This window comes from Protopterus annectens, chromosome 2.part2, assembly GCF_019279795.1.
Source record: "Protopterus annectens isolate FY-2018-M chromosome 2.part2, PAN1.0, whole genome shotgun sequence".
NCBI lineage: Eukaryota > Metazoa > Chordata > Ceratodontiformes > Protopteridae > Protopterus > Protopterus annectens.
The window spans coordinates 961,858,654-961,882,497 of NC_056730.1; the positions used below are offsets into that span (position 1 = coordinate 961,858,654).

Consider the following 23,844-nt stretch of genomic DNA (forward strand, 5'->3'; position numbering starts at 1 on the left):
AGGCCAGAACCAGTGGAAGGCCTAAAGGAAAGGCCTCAGATGTTGCCAAAAGAGGCATTAATCTTGGAATAACTGTCCAAATGATAATATTTTACCTAAAGTGTGACCAAAAGGTCAAGAGGCATCAGAACAACTGTCTACAATGGACAGCTCATGAAAGAGACACTGGAAGACATTATATTCCCTGGTAAAGGGGCCTCTGTCAGAATTTCCCAGTATGTGGTTTTACATTTGATGGCAAAAAAAAACAATGTAGTTAGCATACTCCTATCAAAATTATAACAGCTGATACTGTGACATGCAAAACTTTCAAAGGTAAAATGGGATTTGAACAAAAAGAGAGTAAATTGACAAACTTGCTCCTAAATGAATAAAGCATTTTTGCAGAGGGAAAGGGTTCAACCCCAAACCTATACAACTCTGCAAACTATACATATCTGCGCTAAAGTCACTGCACCTAGAAGGGGTGAAAATACTTGGCTGTACCGAGATCTCACAATTAGCATATATTCTCCTCACTTGCCATTACTGGCTCATAATTCCAAGGATTGTAATTCTGGTCCCTGGCACTGAAGCAAACATCCAATTAGCAATCCACTTGGACAGGGTTTGCTTAACTACAGTCTGTCTCCTTTGCTCCTGGAGGAAGGGACTAACAAAAGCTGGTGTGTCTTCCTGAAGTTAGGCACCAAGTATAACATGAACTGTCAGTACTTATATCCAGTACAAAGGGCTCTTTCTTCCCTGGTTTCTACCCCAAGTTAAATGTGGGAGGTGAAACATCTCAATTAATGACTGTTCTGAGATCACTTTCAGGATGAAATCTGGGTTACTTTGAAGGGTGATATGGTCCTCCCTACAAATATGAGTTTTCAGCTCAGAGTTCCTACAAGCAGAGGAGATGGCCACCAATAAAAGCATCTTCCAATAAATAAAAATCAGACCTACCAAACTAACCCAATCTAAAACTGAAAGGGCAAGCCTCTTAGTCATGTAGTTCAAGTCTGAGTGGAGAATACCCTACAAAAGTGGCTCAAGATGCTGAAATCCCTTAAGGAATTTCCTGGAAAATCACTGCTGGGCCACAAATACACTTCCTACATACTTTTAACTTGCCAGAATGCTGCTACTGGAAACATTTTTTCCAAAATGTCTGCTGTGCAAATGTCAATACACTTTGCACAGCTGAGATTTAAACTACTTAATACTGGGAATGAAGGGCCAATAGTAATATATACAGCTGTCCTACTAAATGTACCAAAGGCAAAGGGCTCAGAGTTAGATTATTAAAATAAGAGGCACTGTATTGCATGAGCTATGCGAGACTGAAGCCCCCAAAATTTCCTGAAGATTTACTTGTGCTGTGCACAAGTCTGGTGGAGTGGTCCACTTTTTTAATTTTTTTTTCTGTTAATGAGGTAAACCTGCTTTTCTCAACTGCCTCTTTTCACAGGCTAACCAAGAAAGTATCTGCCTAAGTGACTTATTTATTTGACAGTTGTTTACTGGGAAGGTCCGACTGGGCCAGAAAGTGCCCATTTTCAGAGGAGGCCCAGGGAGAAAAGCTCCATAATAACAAATTTTTCAAAAATCAACTACAGACATTTTAAATCACAAAGAATCATATTACACTACACAACATCAAGTACAGATATTTTAAAATCACAAAGAATCATATTACACTACAAACCATAAGAGTGAAAATGTAATGAGAACAAAACAAACACGTTGCATAATAAAGTGCAACAAAAAACAACATCATGAGTTGGAGAAAATATGTGTGGAAAAACTCAATAGTCATTATTTGTTACATAGAGTAGTATGTTATAGGGCAGCCATGGTGGTGCAGCGGTTATCATTGTCGCCTCACAGCAAGATGTTCTCCGGTTCGATCCTCGGCTGGGGTGCCTTCTGTGCAGAGTCTGCATGTACTTCATGTGGTTGTATGGGTTTCCTCCGGGTGCTCCAGTTTCATCCCACATCCCAAAGACATGCTGTAGGTAGACTGGACACTCTAAATTGGCCTTAGGCGTGAGTGCGTGCTTGTGTGTGCCTTCCGTGGAAGGTTGGGCGCTGGGCTGGCAACTCGACACCGTAAAACTCTACTTCCAATCATGAGCGGAGAGGTAATCCGCTGTGGTGACCCTTAACCGGAAAAAGCTGAAAGAAGAAGAGTACAGACCCAGGACAATAATAATAAGATATTTTAAAGACATGTGAAAGATTACATGATTAGAGACAGTGAGGGGAAATTGAGAGGTGTTTTAGTATGAAAGATGGTGTTCATATTATGGTTATAGAAGGAAGAAGGATGGCAAGAAGGAGATTATAAGAAGAGTGTAGCTTAGGTGAGTAGGGAGGAGGGAAAAAGAGGTAGAGGGAAGGTCTGCAGAGATAAAGTGATAAGGTACATTAGTTGGAAAAACAAAATATGGAGTGGAGTAGGAGATTGTAAAGAGTTGTGAAGTGTGACTTAGGTTGAAGGGGGTGACATAAGTAAAGTACGTTCAACCAGGATCCCATTTTTTTGAAAGTCACAAAGCAGGCAAATGAAAACTGATAAAGTCAAACTCAGCACTAACAAATGAATGAAAAGAAGCATGTCAGCAGTTTGTAACCTTAATTCTCAGTGGAAAGCTAAAAGAGAAGTTCTAGTTTCATAAACTCACAGTTTGAAACCCATATTCATGGTGTGCCACAGGGGATCTGCTGGACTGCAATTCTGAATTATTTAAAGCTGGAATAATCCATAATGGCAGTGGAAAGAAGTAAACAAGGATCTTTACAATGGAATGAGTAAGACAAACTCACAGCTGACTAAGGATTATCAGAACATGTCTATAGGTAGGAAATTAATAGGCATGCAGGTCAAGGAAACCTCTGAAGAGCCTAACCTAATTTTCCAGTTACCCCAAGGAAAGTGACTTGTTCAGAGTTATGCAGCATTCCAATGCAGACTGAAAAAATATCAATCCCTGGATGACAGGAAGCAGCACATTAATAATTCAGTTTTAATCTGACCCTGACTAAACCCCACTCAAAAATCAACTATAAATTATAACCTTATTCCAGGAATGAAACTGATTCTCTTAACTATTTAAAATTCTGAGTATATGTCTCTCGCCTACTGGAGAGAATTAAAGTAAGGATGATATCTTGCCTCAACCATGTATGTTAACCACTATAAATGTATGTGATAAGATGTAATCTCTAACTATTTCCTATTCAGCTAATAATTTCCAACTACTTCCTCTGTGTATTTTAGAAAATCCTGAACGTGTGTATATATTGTTGAACAAATGTCCATTTTGTGATAATTCACTGTAATAATTTCACTGTATTTATACTTGTTATGTATGTCTGGAGCTTTTCTCCCCGAGCCTCCATTGAAAACGGACTTGTATCCAGTTGGACTTTCCCAGTTAACAAATGTAAAATAAATAAATCTTCTACATTAACTGCTTGCAAACTGACTGAAAAAGGTACAAGACATTCTTTCACCCAGAAGTAGACTCTATCCCACATGGTATGCAAGTCTAGCAAGTAAATAAATGCCTTTCTAGTTCGTTCAAGTCACCTCTGTGACTTCAGAATAAAGATTCTAAAGCAGCATTCATGCCTGGAATTGAGTCAATTCTCACCATAACCAGGACAAGAGTGAGACGCAGAAATGAAGTCAGTTGCTAAAAAAAGTGTGCTTACATTTCAAGTTTCTACTTTTTTTTTGCCTACACTTCAATGATTTTTTTAAAGCACTGTAACATATCAACTTCAGTTAGGTGCTTCATTAAAAGAAAGAGTTTACAGCTATTAAGAGGCGTTGGGTTTTTTAGCCTTTAAGAAATTCTTTCCCAAGCTTCAACTCCCACATGTGGCCCTGGGCAAAAAGTTCATTTTAAATTTTTACTGCAGAAAGGAAGTTAAACAAAAACAGACTAAAAACTGAAGACGTAAGGGGAAAGGGAAGGCCATAAAATGCACATGTAAAACACTTATGAAAGAGAAAGAAACCTGTGGCAGAACATTGCTAAAATCAAGTCATTATTTGCTATCAACATGCTGCAAACTGAAGCAATGCATGCAGAAAGCAATAGATCACTTGAAGGAGAAGAATGACTAAGAGAAAGAAAAAAGGGGATATCAGAAATAAAAGAAATAAAATGTTTAAGAATGCATTGCAAGGACTATGTGAATAGGTCTTAAGTGCAGAATGTACTGAATAAAGAATAAAACGAAAAAAATCATATTCACTCAAAAGAGCTTCGGTTTTCTCCAGATAACTTGCATTTTCTGATTTAGTTTGCTTGTTATACTCCAGCTGTAAACAGTTGGAGTTACAATTAAAATTTAGTAGGCTCAAGCCACAGAATGGTAAGCCTGTCACTATGCAGTTCGAGTACCACTGGGGGAGTGCATAATGTAGCAGTCAATGTGCTGGGATATAGTTCGGCCCAGCAAAGTATCATGTTACACTGAGATGGCTGACGTGCCATGACCATGGAATACAAACACCCATTTCATACCAGTGTCTGAGAGAAGCAAGAGATCATCAGCACATGGAGCGTTTCAGTGTTGCAGGTCCTTGTTCTGCCTAAACTAAAAACATTTCCACTGGGAGGTAACAGGTTTCAACGTGAAAGGATTCCTAGCAGCCTTAATAACCTCAGATACTAGCAATAAAAAACTTGTGGCATCCAGGAGTCTACACTGGAAGCCATGCACTGAAACAGAGAAATACGTCACTCAGTCAGAGGGTGCTGTCATCAGCTTGGCCAAAGATAACCTGCTATATGGTCACAGACTAAAATAACTGAAATACACTATTTCTCAGCCAAGAAGGGGTGTCAAAAATGCCTTTAGGTCTTTCATGTATGAAGCCTCATCAGCAGCAAGTATGCATGCAAAAGTATTCCATGCCAAAAGAGAAAAGACATTCATTGTTACTTCCCCTGATCTGATGAATCAAACAGAACAGGAAGAGAATGAGGTTTTCCTGAGTGGAAGACAGGTTTATCTCTACAAAACCTCACTATCAAAAGAGCTGACGTGCATGGTTTTGAATTTTCAGCCAAATCCACATGCTCTGCTACACTTACCGTGGATTTGTTTCTTTGTGCTGTCCGTGCAATAGGGCTACAGTATTTTCAGGCTTCCATGCAAGACTGTATGCTCTGAATCTTTAGCTACAGCAGAAGCCTGGTGACATGGAACACAGCAGCTAACAACATGTTCACTTCCATGTAGATGTGAAACACCACTGCCAGACCAGCACTGCCATACTTGTTTGAGTACAGTAAAATGGAACTGCTCATTTGACCAGTTAAGGAAGGCCTGGGAAGTAGCTTGAAGTGCTCTTAACTCCAAACGGGTGACACGGAGCCACATAGGGAGACAGCAGCTCCTGCACCATGTGGAACTTGAGGTGAGGTTCTCAAACCAAATGTGACATATCTAAAATCAGTCTGGTTTCAAACAGGAAAGACACACCTGAAGATTTGCAGGAATAGTTCCTCACTCCAGGACCAGAGACAAGGGTCCCACTCCAGAAAAAAAACTGAAGATGTGGTGACTCTGAAGGAACTAAGACAGAGTCCAGTCAAACACCCACATTCTCAATTATATAGAGGATATAATTTACTTTCTGGGCATAGTGGACACTGCTGAGTCCAAAAATGGTCCCTGTACTGCACTCTCTCTGAGCTGGCTAAGGCCATAACCTTTCCGGGACCTCTCCAATAGCAGGAATGACTGCCAATGAAGTGTGTCCAGTTTCTCTAAGCAAGAAGTACAGAGGGCTTTCACCAATTTATGGTGATCCATAGGAGACACTTCCAAGCACCCCCTGGATGGGGGATACAAGCAGCATATTACTCATGTAAAAGAAAATACAGCTGAGTAAGAAGTTACCGTCTTACCATAACAGTAGATGTTCAAATGGATCACTGCTGCAGTAATGCTAACAGACTGGATGTATCCTACCCAAGGATGCTGGGATTCAGCTAGTATGACAAAGCTTATATTTAACCTGGCTAATGGTATCACATAGCCCAGCATGTTCAGAAATTCCCTGTCACTAATAATTGCTTCAGCATGCCCTACAAAAAAAGGCCAAAATGCAGTTTCTCTTTTCCTTGGAGCAGACAGACAACTGCTGACACACAAAGATCATTTATATGGCTGGGTATAGGTTTGACTTTTCACTCAGGGAGAAACCTAGTCTGTTTCCAGTGCCTCCTGTAGCTCCTCTTGAGATTCTGCCTAAAGAGTACAAATGTCCAGGCAAAATTAAATGTGGCCACCCAAGGTACTGCAGTAAGCTTGGACTGCAGCCAGACATTTTATAAAAACTCTGGACACAGTAGCCAAATCAAAAGACAAGGAACTAAGCTGATAATGGTGACTCCTGAAACAAAGCTGTGGATGTAGGCAACACTGAGCTCTATCACCACCAAGAGGATCTGAAACCTCATCTAGGAAAGGAAAGATGACTGGAAGAGTTAACATCTTGAATTTTGGAACCAACAAGAATCAGTTTAGCCTTTGCAAGTCCAAAATGATTCTCTATGACACATCCTTTCTTGGACCAAGAAACAGTCTGGAGTAAAACCCTTTAACCTTCAGACAAAAGGGAACAAGTTCTATTGTTTTTTGCCATAAAATCTCTGCCAAGATGAGTGGGACCTGATTTTCCTGACCTTTTGGTACAGTGGACGTCTTTCTTGGATTTGATGTGAAATGAAGTTTACACCCTTTGGAGACAACACAAAGTACTCATTGGTGCAAATTAAGACTTGACCAGTTCTGGTATAAGGAGTCTAAGCCAACTTCCAGTTCTGAGAAACATAAAGTGATGGCGAAGGATGCCAGAAGGCTAAAGTACAAGGAAATCGTAACTTGTTTTATGGAAAATATCGACCCCCCCCAACAATTCTAAGAGAGGAACCAGCACTCACAACACATAGTTATGCCTTTGGTTTTCCAGTATTTGTCTGATACTGTCTTCTGGTTTACCAGACCTCCGGCGAAAGCCTGTTTGGAGTTTGCATGTTCTCCCTGTGTCTCTGTGGAATTCCTCCCACCTCCAAAAAAACAAGCTGAGTGTTTCCCATCGTAAACTTACCAATGAATGGAGCTGTGGGGCAGCAGCACAAACTTTACATGGTGCCCTACAGGGGAAACAGTTGTATAGACCAATCACGTTGGGCATCTATTGCGGTGCGCAGTATTCTCAAGAAAAGAAAAACGGATCACAGACTGCATGCCATGGCAGGGCTAGCCACTCAACGGAGTTGAGTGATGTCACCAATGGGCATGGATATCTGCCAGTTATAAGTGAGTTGAGGGCTTGCCCTACTCTGACTGACGCCAGGGACCCATGCCAACAGTGGGAGGGATGTATGTGCCTCTATTGGCCAGTGCATGCCCACCATAAAACCCAGCAGCCCTGGGCCAGTAAGCTACTGGCCAGCTGGTGTCCAGTTGCCCAGCTTGTATTAACTGAGACAGGTCTGTTGAGCAAACGCTGATGTAAAATCAATCAACCTGCCAAACTTCAACTAAGAATTGCTATACTCAATGTAGGTTCTTTGACAGGATGGAGCTTGGAAGTGTAAGACATGAAGGAATGGAGGAGGTTAGGCATCCTATGTATTCAAGAAACAAAATCTAACAGCAGTGCAGCTAAACCACTTGGCTTAGGATCTAGAGTCTACTACTCAGGAAGAGGACAGGCTAGAAATGGTGTGGGAATTGTGATGAGAGACAGGCTTCAGAAGGTGATGAGGGATGTCATCAGAATTAGTGAGACTCATGGCAGTCAGACTCCAGCCTAACGACACGACAGTATTCATAACAGCCTATGCCCTACAACAGTGTTCTGATAGTGAGGAGATGAGTGCATTCAGACAGCAGATGCAGGACCTAATACATAAAGCAGGACAACATGAATTGGTGCTGATAAAGGGTGACCTGAATGCACATATCGGCACAGACAGAACAGGATATGAGGACTCCCTGGGTCCACATAGGTGGGCAACAGGAATAAAAGACTAGTCTAGACTTCCATCTGGCAAACGGCTTGAAAGTAGCCAACACATGGTTCAGAAAGCTAATCACAAGATCACATACAAAATGTGGCAGACATGCAACTCAGGTAGACTTCCTCCTACTAAGGAAAGGGCAGTGGGATAGAAAGAAATTGTAAAGTCATCCCCAGTGAAACAGTTTGCCCACAGTATAAACTACTGGTTGCTAAAATCAGCTGCAAGCAGTGGTCAGAGAAGGCTCTAAGATCAACAGACACCAGGCTGAAAACCTAGAAGTTGACTGGTGAGAAAGCACAACAGTTCAAGGAATTACTCAGAGCTCTAGCACCCAAGAAGAAGAGGAAATAGGTAGAGTTGAAGAAGAATGGCAATACCTCAAAACAACATGTATGAGGACTACAGAACAGATGTGTGGCAGAGTCAGACATGGAAATAAGGTACACAAGGAAAGCTGGTGGTGGAATTCAGAAGTCCAGGAAATCATTAAAACAGAGGAGAAGTGCAGGAAAAAGTGGGAAATCAAAAAGAGGGACCAGGCTTGGAAGGAATACTGGTTGGCTAGCAAACAGGCTAAAAAAGGAGTTGCAATAGCAGTGAACAGGGCATCACAGGACTCTACCAGCTTCTGGAAAGTGACTCAGTAGGTGCCAGAAAGAAACTATATCAGGTTGAAAGGCAAAGACATAAAGATAAAGAAGAAAATCAGACACCCTTCATGATGGATGCTAGCAACAACCTGCTCACCAGTCCACAGAACATCAAAGGTAGATGGGAAGGAATGAAGAAAACTCCCACAAAAGCTGTACTGCCTCAGACGCTGCCTACAATGAGATAAGAGGAGGAGCCCACCATAGAACAGCAGCACTAAGGAAACCGTATCAGGGAAAGCATCAGTCTCAGATGAGGTCATAATAGATATAATAAAGAAGTTGCATGAGATGGGGAGAAATGACTCCTGATGGTACTCAAAGCAGTGTGAAGAGAAAGACAGATCCCAGATGACTGGAGAACAAGCATACTCATGCCAGTGTACAAGAAAGTACAGTTTTGTACCTACCATAAATGTAGATGTCCGAACTGGATAGCATCTGCAGTCATAACAACTGGGTTGTCCTGTTGTCAGGCAGCCCTTCGGTCGGCCGGATTCCAAAGTCCGGGTCCGGCTTCGGCTGATGTCGCACTTCACCCGACATCATCTCTGCTGGTCTTCGGGTATAAAGGCATCAGCCGACGCCATTTTCTTCAGTGTTTCTTGCCCCAGATGCCAGTTGCCCTCTTGGAAGGCTAAATTTTGGGTAAAAATGCCAATGTTTCCCAAAGGATAGAAGGCAAACACAAAAAATAAGCATGTATGTACATATATACAAACAAATACACCATAAGAGACTCCCCCCCACCAGCTAGCTATTAGGAGGGTAAATACCCTAGGAGTACCACAGAGGGGAAGGAGGGAGGGTAATCCTGACTGCAGATGCTATCCAGTTCGGACATCTACATTTATGGTAGGTACAAAACTGTACTATGTCCTTCATGGATGCATTTGCAGTCATAACAACTGGGTAGAATACCATAGCCAACTAGGGGAGGAGGAAGAATAGATTATGGTGTGGTTAGGATCCCTTGCAGTACAGCAGTGGCAAACCCTGCTCGGGATCTGGAATACAGAGGTAAATTATAATGCTTGGCAAATGTATGCACGGAGGTCCAAGTAGCCGCCTCAATAATGTCCTTGGTTGCCACTCCTCGTAAGAAGGCTGTGGTAGTGGCTGTTGCTCTTGTAGACTGAGGTCGTATGTTCTGTGGAATTGGTTTTCCATGGAAGGAGTAACAGAATCGTATGCAATTTCCTATCCATTTGGAGATTGTCTGTTTGGAAATTGCTTTTCCTTCCCTTCCTGTTGCATAGGCTACAAAAAGCTGGTCAGTTTTCTGTTACTTTTGTTCTGTCCAGGTAGTAGCGTAGCTGTCTGTGTACATCCAAGGTATGCAGCATTCTTTCCCCTCTGTTTTGTGGGTTGGGGAAGAAGGTAGGTAGGTGGATTGCCTGGTTTAAGGATACTCTGGATACCACCTTAGGCATAAATGTAGGATTAGTCCTCATGGACACTCTGTCTTGGTGGAAGATTAGGAAGGGTTGTACTGCCATTAGGGCCTGAAGTTCAGAAACCCTCCTTGCTGAGGTTATTGCCAGTAGGAAAGCAGTTTTCCATGAAAGATGCTGTAGGTCTGCTGTTGCTGCTGGTTCAAAAGGTGCAGTGTCAACTTTTCTAGCACAAAGTTCAAATCCCAAGCTGGCAGTGGTGGTTTCCTAGGAGGTTTTACATTCTTGATCCCTCTGAGGAACTGCCTGAGTAGAGGATGTGAGAAGACAGGTGGATCAAAGCTGTATTCTGCTGAAATAGCTGATGCATGTATCTTGATGGAGGAATAGGACAGGCCTGTATGTAGAAGCTCTGCCAAGTACTCCAGAATGTTAGCCATATCTATATTTGACACATCCTTTCCTCTTTCAGCACTCCAAATGACAAACCTTTTCCATTTCCCTGCATAGTTCCTTCTTGTTGAAGGTCTGCGGGCTTCAAGGATAATGTCTTTAACCCTTTGGGAGAGATCTGGAATAGTTGCTGCTAAGTGATGTGCCATGCAGTCAGCTGCAACGTTTTTAGGTTTGGATGCATGATGCTGTAGTTGTTCTGAGTTAACATCAAAGGCATCAGGGGTATTGACCACATTTTGTCCCGAGACATGCTCCTCAGCAATGGGTACCAGTGTTGTCTTGGCCAGTTTGGAGCTATCAGGATTATCCTTGGACGTTCCTCCTTGATTTTTAGTAATACCTTGTGTATCAAGGGAAGAGGTGGGAATGCATATGCTGTCAGGCCTTTCCAGCTGAAGGAGAGCGAATCCACTTTCGATGCAAGTGGATGGAATGTCCTTGTGCAGAATTTTTTGAGCTGGTGGTTGAGAGGGGAAGCGAATAGATCTATCTGTGGCATTCCCCATTTCTTTGCGATGGTCTTGAAGATGTCCAGGTGTAGCATCCATTCGTGAGCATCCGAGGTGGTTCTGCTTAACATGTCTGCTAGAGTGTTCTCCTTTCCCGGTACAAACATTGCCTGTAACTGGATGTTGTAGCTGAGTGCCAGGTTCCAAAGGTCCAAAGTCATTCTGCATAGGGGTTATGAATGAGTGCCTCCCTGTTTGTTGATGTACCACATGACTGTGGTGTTGTCTGTCCTTATCATCAAATGGCCTTCTTTGAGAAATGGTCTGAATTTTTGGATTGCCAGTTTTACTGCCAGCATTTCTTTTAGGTTGATGTGCAGGTGCAGCTGGTCCTGCGTCCACAATCCTTGCACGCATTTGTCCAGCATGTGAGCCCCCCATCCTAGGTCTGAGGCGCCTGTTGTGATGGTTTGGCTTGCTTGATATTTGTGAAAGGGTAAGCCTGGGTTTGACTGGCATGCTTGAGCCCACCATAGGAACTCCTGTTTTAGGCATGGAATTAGTGGAATTTCTGCTTCTAGGCTGTGCCTGTGTTGGGACCATAAATTCTTTAGGTACCACTGTAGTTTTCTCATATGCAGTCTGGCATGTGGAACCAAGATTATGCATGATGCCATGAAGCCCAAGGCCTGCAGAACTTTTCTTGCTGTTAGCTTGCTGTGGTTTGTTAGTGCCAAGAAGTAAAGAGGGAGATCTTTTTGTTTTTCTGCAGTTAGGAATGCCATTTGTTTTACTGTGTCCAATTCCGCGCCCAAGAATGTCCTTGTTTGGGATGGAATCAGCCTTGATTTTTGCAAATTGGCTGTGTATCCCAGTGCTTGTAGCAAGTAAATGACCCTTTGTAAATCTGTTGTCAGCTTGCTTTTGTTGTCCCCTTGTAGCAGGCAGTCGTCCAGGTATGGATAAATTTGGATTCCCTGTAATCTGCAGTGGGCGATTACTGATGCCAGGCATTTTGTGAATACTCTGGGCGCGGTAGATAAGCCAAAGAGCAATGCTGAGAATTGATAGTGCTCTGATCCTGCAAGAAATCTGAGGTATCTTCTGCAAATTGGTCGAATGGGGACGTGCAGGTATGCCTCCTTGAGATCTAGAGTTACCAGCCAACACTCCTTGCCCAGCATGGGAAGAAGTTGCTGTAGGGTCAGCATCTTGAATTTTGGGACAATGATGTATGTGTTTAAGGTGGACAGATCGAGAATAGGTCTCCAACTTTTTTCCTTTCTTGGAACTAGGAATAGTCTGGAGTAGAATCCTTTGCCTTGTTCTGTTATTGGTACTCTTTCCACAGCTCTCATCTTTGTTAATTGCATTATCTGCTGTAGAGCTTCTGTTTTATGATTTGGAGGTAGGTTTGGCATTCCTCTTTTGACTGGTATAGTGTGGAAGTGGAACCGGTAACCTTGGTCTATGGTTTGCAAAATCCACTTGTCTTTTGTGATATAGTGCCAGTTCTTTGAAAATAAGGTTAATTTTCCGCCTAAGGGTGCTGCTATTTGTTCCCTGGTAGGCGGAGTTAGAATCAAGTCACTGTGATTGCCCTGTTGTAGTGGTAGTGGCTGTGCCTGTGGCTCTGTTATTACCTTGCCACTGTCGTCCTCTGTAGGCACCCCTCTGGATTGATTTCTGCCTCTGGAACGTCTATTCCTGCCCCTTTGGGATCTTGTGGAGTCAGGAAAGGACCAATTTTGGCAGGCCAGTTCCTGCTAAACCTTGGGGCTGAACCTGCAAGAAATCTTTAACCGTTTGTACAGATTTTGCCTTTTCTTCCATTTTCTTCATTACCTGCTGGGCAGGTGTACCAAACAAACTGGTCTTATCCATAGGAGCATCTAATAACTTAGCTTTAACATGATCCGGTAAAACTTGTTCCTTCAGCCATGCATGTCTTCTTATCACTGTGCCAGTCATGGCTGATCTAAATGAAGCCTCCAGTGCATCATAGCCACATTTTAAGGAATGGTTACTAACCTGTTGTATGTTATTTACCATTTCTAATAGATTTTTCTTATCTATAGAGTCATCAGAGGATAGCTTTTAGTTAACTGATCAAGCATAAACTCTTGGTATTGTATCATGTGAAACTGACAGTTTAAAGCTCTAGCTGAGAGAGTAGCAGAGGTGTAAACCTTTTGCCCCATCTGTCTAAAGACCTGGCTTCCCTTTCAGAAGGAATAGGGTTTTTGCTGTGGTTGAGGCTACTGCCTTAGGGCCCTGGGATATAGTTTCGGGTCTGCAAGTGGGGCCTTGTATAGGTGATGATGAGTGTCTGGCACCCTGTAAAATCTATCTGGTTTGGCAGGTGCTGGAGGTAAAGAATCTGGTGCAGTGCAAACATCATTAAATGCATCGTCCACAACAGAGAGGACAGGAGGTATAGCTAAGGGCCTGTGTTGTGGTAGGTGCAGAAAAGTCCTAAGTCTTTTCTGGAGTCTGAAAATCCTGTTCTTGCCATTGGAATTGTTCTCTCATGGCATGTAAGGTTTCCCCAAAGGAGAATTCTTCTGGTGGGGAAGCAGCTGGAATGGATTCTTCAGCATCTGAGTCCTCAAAATTGGAGAAAGGAGCCTCTGGCTGGTCTGTAATATCTGAGTCTTCCGCAGAATCATCAGAGGACACAGGCTCGAGGGGCTCTGCTCTAGGTCTCTTTCTGGGGCTGAGAGGCCCTGTCTGGGTGAGATTGAGATCCCCTAATTAAGGATATTAAATCTTCTGCCAGAGTAAGCATTTGTGAACTAGAAGTGGGCCTGGTTGAGGGGGTTTAACAGGCACTGACTTAGTAGATTTGGCTGCTTTAGCCCTGGCGAAGGCCTTAATAGACATGGCTGCAGGAGGCCTAGCAGCACCACGTGCTGGGGTAGAGACATCCAAAGGGATGGTGTCTGATAAGTCACTAGTAACCACTGTAGTAGGTAAAATTTCTGAGGCCGATTCAAGTAAGGTAACCGGAACCTCAGTAGTAGTCATTCATTCGCGTCTACTCTGTTCACTTTTCTCGGTTTCGGCCGAAACCGAGACACTCGCGGTTTGCTTAACCAAGGTTTCGCCGAAACCGCGGACCGCATGAAGTGTCGGTCCTTTTCTTTGCGTTTTTTAACAATTTGGGTAGTCGGAGGATCCGACGGCATAATGTACGCAAATTCAGAGCCGAAAAACTATTCAGCAAACTCCGACCGACGTCTAAGCGTTCGTCGGTTGAAAGAAGCACAGGCCGAACAGGCTGCTATGTCGTGGTCTGGGCCTAAACAAGGCAAACAGTAAGAGTGGAAATCTTTATGAGGTATTTGTTTCCCACAAGTTAAACAGTTATTGACTTTTTCTGACATCGGCTGAGGCAAGAAAGAGTCCCCAACGGGGTACTTAGCTTTTAGAAGTCTTCGAAGGAGTATTCGGTAGTAGTAATCTCTGGATCTGACCGACCGGCACTTGCGAACAGCTTCTGCTTCGGGCGCCACGCGGCAAGAAAGACTGAAGAAAATGGCGTCGGCTGATGCCTTTATACCCGAAGACCAGCAGAGATGACGTCGGGTGAAGTGCGACATCAGCCGAAGCCGGACCCGGACTTTGGAATCCGGCCGACTGAAGGGCTGCCTGACGACAGGACAACCCAGTTGTTATGACTGCAGATGCATCCATGAAGGACATCAAAAGGGATATCCACAACTGTGGCAGAACACAGGTATCAAACTGCTGTCACACTGCATGAAAGTTCTAGAGAGAGTGACTGATAAACGGATATGCAGAGTTGTAGAAAGTAAGACGGAAGATGAGCAGTTCAGATTCAGATTGGGATACAGCACAACTGACTTAATATTTGCAGTGAGTCAGACTGTTGAGAAGAAACTAGAAGGGAGGAAGAAGTCCAACTGGGCATTCATAGACTTTGTTAAAGCACATGACAAGGTCCCAGGAAAGCTGATTTGGGCAGTCCTGCAGTGGTTCAAGGTGCCAGAAACATTGGTAGAATTAGTGCAAGCTATGTACAAGGACCCAATGACTCAAGTATGAACAGTGTTTGGTCTCACAGAGGGGTTCCCAGTAGGAGTGGGTGTGCATTACAGTTCTGCTCTGAGGCCACTGCCATTCATTTTTGGTGATGGAATACGTTAAACAGGTCGAAGGGGACAGATCAACAAAGGTGCTGCATGTAGACAATGTGGCATTACAGGCAGACACTGAGCAAGATCAGTAGTAAAGCATAGAGGAATGGAATGCAAAACTGAAGACACATGGGATGAAACAGAGTACAGATAAGACAGTGGTAATGGCAGCAAATGGTGGAACTCCGAAGAAGCTGAGAATTGTGACAGAAGGGAAGATAATGGAACAGGTTAACAGCTTCAAGTATCATGTAGCCAGACAACTGCTTTGGTTGAGAAGGGAAGTCTGAATGAAGAGGACACAGCCAGAATTAGAGGGGCTGCAGCCAACTGGCATAGAGTGTCAAGTATAGTATATGACAGAAAAATGCCAAAGAAGCTGAAAAGTGAGGTGTACAAAACAGTGGTGTGACCAGTTCTACTGTGTGGTACAGAAATCTGGGCAATAAAGGCACAGCAGCTGAGGAAGCTAGAGGTGATGGAAATGAAGTACCTGAGGCGGGTGGTAGGATGCACGCTGTAGGATAGACAAAGACACAAGATTAGGGCAGAAGCCAAAGTAGCTTCAACTGCAGGAAAGATCTAAGAGAAAAGCAGAAGACAATCTGGTAAAGATGATTTGGGAAAGACAGGAAGAAGGCAAGAGGAAAAGTACAGTTGTGTACCTACCATAAATGTAGATGTTCGAGTGTATTCACTGTTGCAGTCATTACACTTGGGTTATCCGCCGGCAGGCGACCCGCAGTCAGCTCGAGTTCTAAAGTCTTGGTCCGGCGTCGGTTGCTGTCGCTTCTTCCCTGACGTCAGTGTGTCAGGGGTATAAAAGTTGCAACAGACACCATTTTCTTCAGTTTTTCTTGCCCCAGATGTCAGGTGCCCCCAGATAGGAAGGCTGAAAAGATATAAGTATGCCAAACAACAATGCATATAATACTATAAACATTTCTTTCATCTACAAGCAAATACACCACACAGGCTGTATAGAGTTGAGAAGTACAGAATAGTCCCAGCAAAGAGGGGGATGGTGGGTAACCTGGACTGCAACAGTGAATACACTCGCACATCTACATTTATGGTAGGTACACAGCTGTACTATGTTCATCGTGTTTCACTGCTGCAGTCATTACACTTGGGTAGAATCCCAAAGCTGAGGTTGGGTGGTTGGGTCTAGATTGGATTTGGCGAGGCTAACAAGCCCTGCAGAACTGCAGTGGCAAAACCTGCTCTAGATTTGGAGTAGAGAGGTAGGTGGTAGTGCTTGGTGAAAGTGTGCACTGAGCTCCAGGTTGCAGCTTCTAAAATATCTTTAGTTGGTACCCCTCTGAGGAAAGCTGCTGATGTGGCTGCTGCTCTGGTAGAATGAGGCCTAATGCCCTTAAGCACAGATTTGCCATGCTGTGCATAACAGAAGCGGATGCAGTGTCCTATCCATTTGGAGATTGGTCTGCTTTGTAATTGGCTTTCCTTGTGATCCTGCAGCATAAGCTACAAACAGTTGCTCAGTTTTTCTGAAAGCTTTTGTTTTGTCCAAGTAAAATCGTAGTTGCCTGTGTATATCCAAAGCGTGCAGAAGTTTTTCCCCTTTATTCTGGGGATTTGGGTAGAAAGTAGGCAAATGAATGGTTTGGTTTAAGGCCACATTGGAGACCACTTTTAGCAAGAATATGGGGTTTGTTCTAAGAGAAACCCTGTCTTGATGAAAAACGAGGAAAGGTTCCACAGCCATCAATGCCTGTAACTCTGAGACTCTTCTTGCTGAAGTTATTGCTAGGAGCAGAGCAGTTTTCCATGACAGAAATTTAAGATCAGCTGTGCTTGCTGGTTCAAATGGAGGCAGTGTTAGTTTCTCTAAAACAAAATTGAGGTCCCAAGTTAGTACTGGTGCTCTTCTAGGGGGTCTTATATTCTTTGCCCCTCTGAGGTACTGCCGTAGTAGAGGATGTGAAAAAATAGGAGGATCCGCACTGTAATGAGCTGAAATGGCAGAGGCATGGATTTTAATAGATGAAAAAAATAGGCCTTTGTACAACATCTCAGTCAAGTATTGTAAAATCTGAGGTATATTAGGGACCAGTGGGTCGAGTCCTTGTGCCTGGTTCCAAGCACAGAATCTTTTCCATTTTTCTGCATAAGATTTCCTAGTGCTGGGCCTCCTGGCTTCCAAAATTACATCCATTGCAGCTTTAGAGAGAGTTGCAGTCTGAGTGGCTACATTATTTGCCATGCTGACAGGTGTAAGGTACTGAGTTGACTGTGCAGAATCTGATAGTTTTGCTGTGTCAGAAGATGAGGGATTAGAAGAAGAGGCCAAGGTGGCTCCTGAGACAGAGTTTTTAGGATTGGATACCAGTGTTGGCGTGGCCAGTCTGGTGCAATTAGGATAATATTTGGCCTCTCTTGTCTGACTTTTAGAAGTACTTTGGTAAGAAGAGGCATCGGAGGGAAGGCATAGACTGTCAGGTTTTTCCAGCTGAATGATAGAGCATCCACTTTCCATGCTTGAGAGTGATAAGTCCTTGTGCATGTCTGTATTTGGCAATTGTGAGGGGAGGCAAACAGATCTATGTCTGGGCATCCCCACTCCGTTGTTATCAGGTTGAACACTTGTGGATTTAGCTTCCATTCGTGAGGATCCATGAGATTTCTGCTTAGTTCGCCTGCCAGTGTATTTTTTGTTCCTGGCAGGAATTGTGCTTGCAGATGTACCTGGTAGGTCAGTGCTGTGCTCCACAAAGTCATGGCTTGTTTGCATAGGGGGTAGGAATGTGTGCCCCCTTGCTTGTTTATGTACCACATAACTGTGGTATTGTCCATCTTTATTAGTAGTTGTACAGGATGTATTAGGTCCTTGAAGGCTGTCAGGGCATTTTGTACAGCTAGCATCTCTTTTTGATTGATGTGTAGATGCATTTGTTCCCTGGGCCACGTGCCCTGAATACATTTTCCTGCCATATGTGCTCCCCAGGCATAATCCGATGCATCCGTTGTTATTGTCTGCCTGGCTGCAGGTAAGGTGAAAGGCTGTCCCTTGTTGTGGTGACAGGCCTGGGACCACCATCGAAACTCCTGTTGTAGGCAGGGGATTAAGGTTATGACTGTCTCTAGGCTTTGACAATGCGGAGTCCAAACACTTTTTAGACACCATTGTAGTTTCCTCATATGCAGCTTTCCATATGGAATTAGTAGTATGCAGGATGCCATGAAGCCCAGGGCCTGCAGAATTTTTCTTGCAGGGAGCTGGGTCTTTTTTGCCATCATTTGAAAGTAAGGAGTCAGTTGCCTTTGTTTGTCTGGCGTGAGATAAGTCATCTGGGAAGATGTATTTAAGCTTGCACCCAGGAATATTATCTTTTGAGAGGGCACTAGTTTTGATTTCTTTTCGTTTACTGTGTACCCTAGGCAAATTAGTAACTTTTTTACAAATGCCAGGTGCGTTAGAAGACTGTCCCAGTCATCCAAGTAGAGATATATTTGAATTCCTTTTTGTCTGCAAAATGCAATTATTAGAGCCAGGCATTTTGTGAAGACCCTGGGCGCAGTAGATAAGCCAAAGGGCAGTGCAGAGAATTGGTAATGCATTGAGCCTACTATAAATCTGAGGTATCTTCTGCACGATTGTCTGATTGGGACGTGCAGGTATGCCTCCTTGAGATCCAAAGTAACTAGCCAAGCCTCCTTGCCCAGCATGGGCAGGAGTTGTTGTAGTGTTAACATTTTGAATTTTGGTACATCCAGGAAAGTATTTAAAATTGACAGGTCGAGTATTGGCCTCCAGGCCTTGTCATTTCTGGGTACTAAGAAAAGTCTTGAGTAAAATCCTTGTCCCTGTTCTTCTTGTGGAACTTTTTGAATAGCTCCCATTTCCATAAGAGCTGCAATCTGTTTTTGTGCCTCTGCCCGTTGGTTTTGTGGCAGGTTTGGCATACCTTGTAGTTTTGGAAGTGTGTGGAAGTGGAACCTGTACCCTTGCGAAACTATATTCAGCACCCACTGGTCTTGGGTGATCATGTGCCATTTGCTTGAGAAAAGAGCTAGTTTTCCCCCTAGGGGTGCTATCAACTGGTAAGAGCTGGGCATTTGCAGAGGGGAAGTGATTGTGTTTGTTTCCTATAGGGTTGTGATTTGTCTTTTCCTCATTTGGGGGCTGAAGTACCCCATTGCTTAGGTCTGTAGGAGCCTTGGGGCTGAGATCTGCCTCTTGGGCGTCTGTATCTGTCTCTTTGTGGCCTATCTGACACTGGAAAGGACCAATTTTTTGAAGGCCAGTTTCTGCTAAATCTAGGTGGTTGAACCTATAAGAAATCTTTCACCGTTTGCATTGACTTTGTTTTATCCTCCATTTTCTTTAACACCTCTTTTGCCTTAACACCAAAGTATCATGCTGTAGTGGTGCATCCAATAACTTTACCTTAACTTGGTCAGGTAAACTTTGTTCTTTCAACCAAGCATGTCTTCGAATAACTGAGCCTGTAACTGCGGCTCTACAAGAAGCCTCTAATGAATCAAAACCACATTGCAGAGTATGCTTTTCCACTTGTTCAACTGCATGCAATAATTCCTGCATTTCTTTACTGTCTGGACTTTGTATTTGTAACCATTTTCTGCTTTAACAAAGACATGAGATACTGCTGATATTTAAGCATGTGAAACTGACAGTTTAAAGCTCTTACAGTTAAAGTAGCGGAAGTGTAAACTTTTTTCCCCCATCTGTCCAGAGCTCTGGAATCCTTATCTGAAGGAAAAGGATTTTTGGCAGTGGAAGCTTTAACCCCTTTAGGACTCTGAGAAATTGTTTCTGGGTCTGCAGCTGGGTTTTTGTAAAGGAATTTATGAGAGTCAGGGACCCTGTAGTACCCGTCTGGCTTTAGTGGTGCAGGGGGGAAGAATCTGGACACAGACTGGATTCAGTAAAGACATCATCTACAATATCAAGCACAGGGGGGAATAGCTAGGGGCCTGTGCTGAGGCAGTAAAAGGAAATCTCTGAGCCTTTTCTTGGATTCTGAGTAATCCTGGCTCTCCCAATGGAAATGCTCACTCATGGTGTGCAAGGTTTCCCCAAAAGAATAATCCTCAGGTGGGGAGGCTGAAGGAATGGATTCTTCAGCATCAGAGTCCTCATAAGGAGGGAGAGAATAGCCCTGATCAGAAGAAGAATCACAGGAAATGGAAACTTGATCAGAGGAATCATAATCAGTGTCTTGCCTAGGCCTTTTGTCAGGAGGGGGATGGGAGCCCCTGATTAAAGTAATAAGGTCCTCGGCCATTTTTTAGCATCTGTTGCTTTGGCATGAATGACTGCTCTGGAGAATGCTGCACTTGTTTCCTTGTCTTTGACTTTGCCTTTGTTGCTGTAGTAGTCTTAATAGTAAGTTGTGAAGGTCTGAAGATGCCCTCAGAAGCCAGTGCCTGCTCAGCGGCTCTGGACCCATCTGAGGGCATAGTTTCCATAGGCCCAATACCTTGAGTTTTCACAGGCCTCGGGGTCTCCACGTGGCTGTCTGTTACGGCCTGTGGCTCTGAGGTAGCGGGTGTCAGGGGCTGCGAAAGTGCCTCACTGAGAACCGGCGACTGGCCTAGAAGAGGCTTCGTCGTCTGTTTTGGACCTCGGATGCCTGTTTCTTTCTTTGTCTTTGCATTTTTTATAAATAGCGGTTGTCGGCTGATCCAACGGCAATTATATAGTTAAATCTTCGTACAAAGTAATGTAAAGCAAATTCAAACCGACATTTAATAGTGCGTTTGTTGAATCTAGCACAAAACCGACAACTAGTAACGTCGTGATCAGGGCCTAGGCAAGGAATGCAGTAAGAGTGAAAGTCCTTATTAGGTATTTGCTTCCCACAAGAAATACAATTATTAACTTTTAAAGACATTGGTCTGGAGCAAGAAAAAGTTTCCCCAACGGGGTACTTAGCTTTATTGAAGACTTCGGTTCTGAAATTCAATTTTGAAAATCTCAGGAGTCGGCCGACCGGCACTTGCAAACTGCTTTTGCTTTGGGCACCGCGCGGCAAGAAAGACTGAAGAAAATGGCGTCAGTTGCAACTTTTATACCCCCGGTGCACTGACGTCAGGGAAGAAGCGACAGCAACCGACGCCGGACCAAGACTTTGGAACTCGGGCACCTGCCGGCGGATAACCCAAGTGTAATAACTGCAACAGTGAAACACGATGAACATCGAGGGCATCCAACAAAGAGATGGATGGATTGTGTCAGAGAAGACCTGCGACAGTCAAGTATGAATGTGAAAGAAGGCAGGACTGTGAGATATGGGGTCAGTTAATAAGACATCCCAACCCCGTATAGAAAGTGGGAAAAGGGGTGATGATGGCAGCAAAGCTTAGTGCTACTTCCTCATGTGCCATATATCAGGTCTTAGACCTAGGCATGAGATTTATGTGCTGGTACACAAGGAATGTACAAGTGCAAAAATCCTCAGAGCTTTTTGGCTTCAGAAAATATTTAGGCTTACTAAACAGATGAAAGACTCTGGTAGGAGGCAAAGGGGGAAGAAAAGGAAATAAAGGAATTTCACATTGGCCAAAGGAAATGAGAAGACAGGGGGATGGAGGGACTCGTATACAGAAACAGTAATCTATTCAAACATCTGTTATGATAAGTTCTTGCACAACTATATTATGTTACATACATCAGTAGATCACTGCTGCAATAATGCTGACAGATGGGACCATTTCAAAAGCTTTAAGATAGAATGGGAGTTTGAAAGAGATACAGCAATGGAGTACAGATCTGGCAAATCCAGTTCTGGCTCTGAAGAAGGCATAAATCTTGTATTTCTTTGTGAGTGAAAGACCAAGTAGCTACAACTAATATGGATATGGAATTAAGACCTTTGAAAAAGGCACCAAAAGGGGCTGCAGCTCGTGTAGAATGAGCTTTGATATGACCTAGAAGAAATTTGCCACTGAAAGAATAACAGGAGAGAGCCAAGGACAGCTATATAGAAATAGTTTGCTTGGATAATGGAAAATCTCGCTTTTTACCCCCCAAAAAGTGATTTTGTTAGTTTGGTTTAAAATACCATTTTAGTTGTCTATAGACATCTAAGAAACAGAGAATTGTTTCACTTTTATTATGGGGATTATGAAAAAATGTTGGAAGATGCATAGACAGGTTCAGAGACATTTCAGTGACCATCTTAGGCATAGAGGACTGGTTAGTTCTAAGGGACACTCTGTTGTCATGGAAAAAAAAAAGGAAAGGAGAAACAGACATTACAGTTGTAACTCAACACCCATTTAGACGTAGTTACATCAATAAGAACGGTTTTCCATGTGTAACATTTTAAATAGGCATTAGAAGCTGGTTCAAAGGAATGTAAACTTAATTTGTCAAGCACATAAAACAGGTCCTGGGGAGGAGGAAAGTACAGCTGCGCAAGTCCTACTACCCGGAGCAGCATATGCTTAAATTCTTCACTGCTTAAGTGGCATTTTGGGTTATCTGCCAGAGTTACCCAGTACTGGCCAGCTTTCAAAAGATCAGACTGCTTTCCCTCTCTTGTCCTGTGACATCTGATTGGCTGAGCATACCCTAAGAGGGAGGCCTTCAGCTGTCACAGGAAGGGAGTGTTCAGACTTTTTTGCTTTACAAATAAGGAAAACATCTGAAGCCAGAATCATCTAGCAAGAGTAAATTCACAACTAATCACAATAGCATATAAAAGCCAAATCAAGCAACCAAATCAAAGAGGATGAAGCCCATCTCAACTATGCACAATCTGAAGAATGGCAGGTGAATGCTGCCACTGAAGCAGTGAGGAATTTGAGCATCTACTGTTACAGTAAGTAAGACTTGCACAACTGTACTACGTTCATCATTTCCACTCACACCTCTCAACCTCTCAGTACAAGAAATCTGGTCAAGGCCAAAAATATGGGGGGGGGGGGGGGCAAAAATAGGGACAGATTTTAAATATTGCTCTTATAAACTTAAGAAGTTGCTGCAATAACGGGTTTTGTGTTAGTATGCATTTTCTGAAGGATATGAAGTCTAAAACTCAAATATTTGCCATCATTTGTTGACTTCAATCTTCAGTGATTTACCAGAAAACCATATATTTTATAAAGAACAGACCAAAAATATGTGGCAAAAATCTGGACAGTTGGGAGGTATGTTGCCACTGCCTCAGAAGTGTTTTGGTTAGATGCCCAAAGCTTACTCTACCTAGAAGGTGGAAGGATAAGTATCCAAGAGCCCCTGATGAATGGTCCTTGCAAACCCTACTCTGGACCTTGAAAAATAATCCAGTTTGTAATGCTTTGTGATGGTATGAACAGAGGACCAAGGATGCTGCCTCTAGTATGCTATTAGAGTCCCACAAGTTCCAATATACTACAAAGAGGATAAGGTCCTGGTCAAGTGAGCCTCAACCTTGCATTGAAGATATTTATATCAAGATGGGAGTAACAGAAAACAACAGCAGAGGACAAACATCATGCCACAGTTTGCTTATACCCCTCCTAGAATAAGAGACAAACAGCTGTTCAGCATTCCTAAAGGACTTTGTTCCGTCAAGGCAGTACTTGAGCTGCCTGTGCACATCCAAGGTATGTAGAGAGTCTTTTATCCCTTGTATTTTTAGATCAGGATAGAACGCTGGGAGAATTTTGGCTTGATTCAAAGTAAATTCAGAAACAACTTTTGGCATGAATGATGAAATGGTGTG

General features: G+C 43.3%; 1 protein-coding gene across 1 annotated transcript in view; it reads right to left on the minus strand.

The window, feature by feature from the left end:
* The window catches only part of MAN2A1 (mannosidase alpha class 2A member 1), a gene marked incomplete in the record, with an annotated part of 1,886,421 nt that overhangs the window by 1,053,662 nt on the left and 808,915 nt on the right, over positions 1-23,844 (minus strand).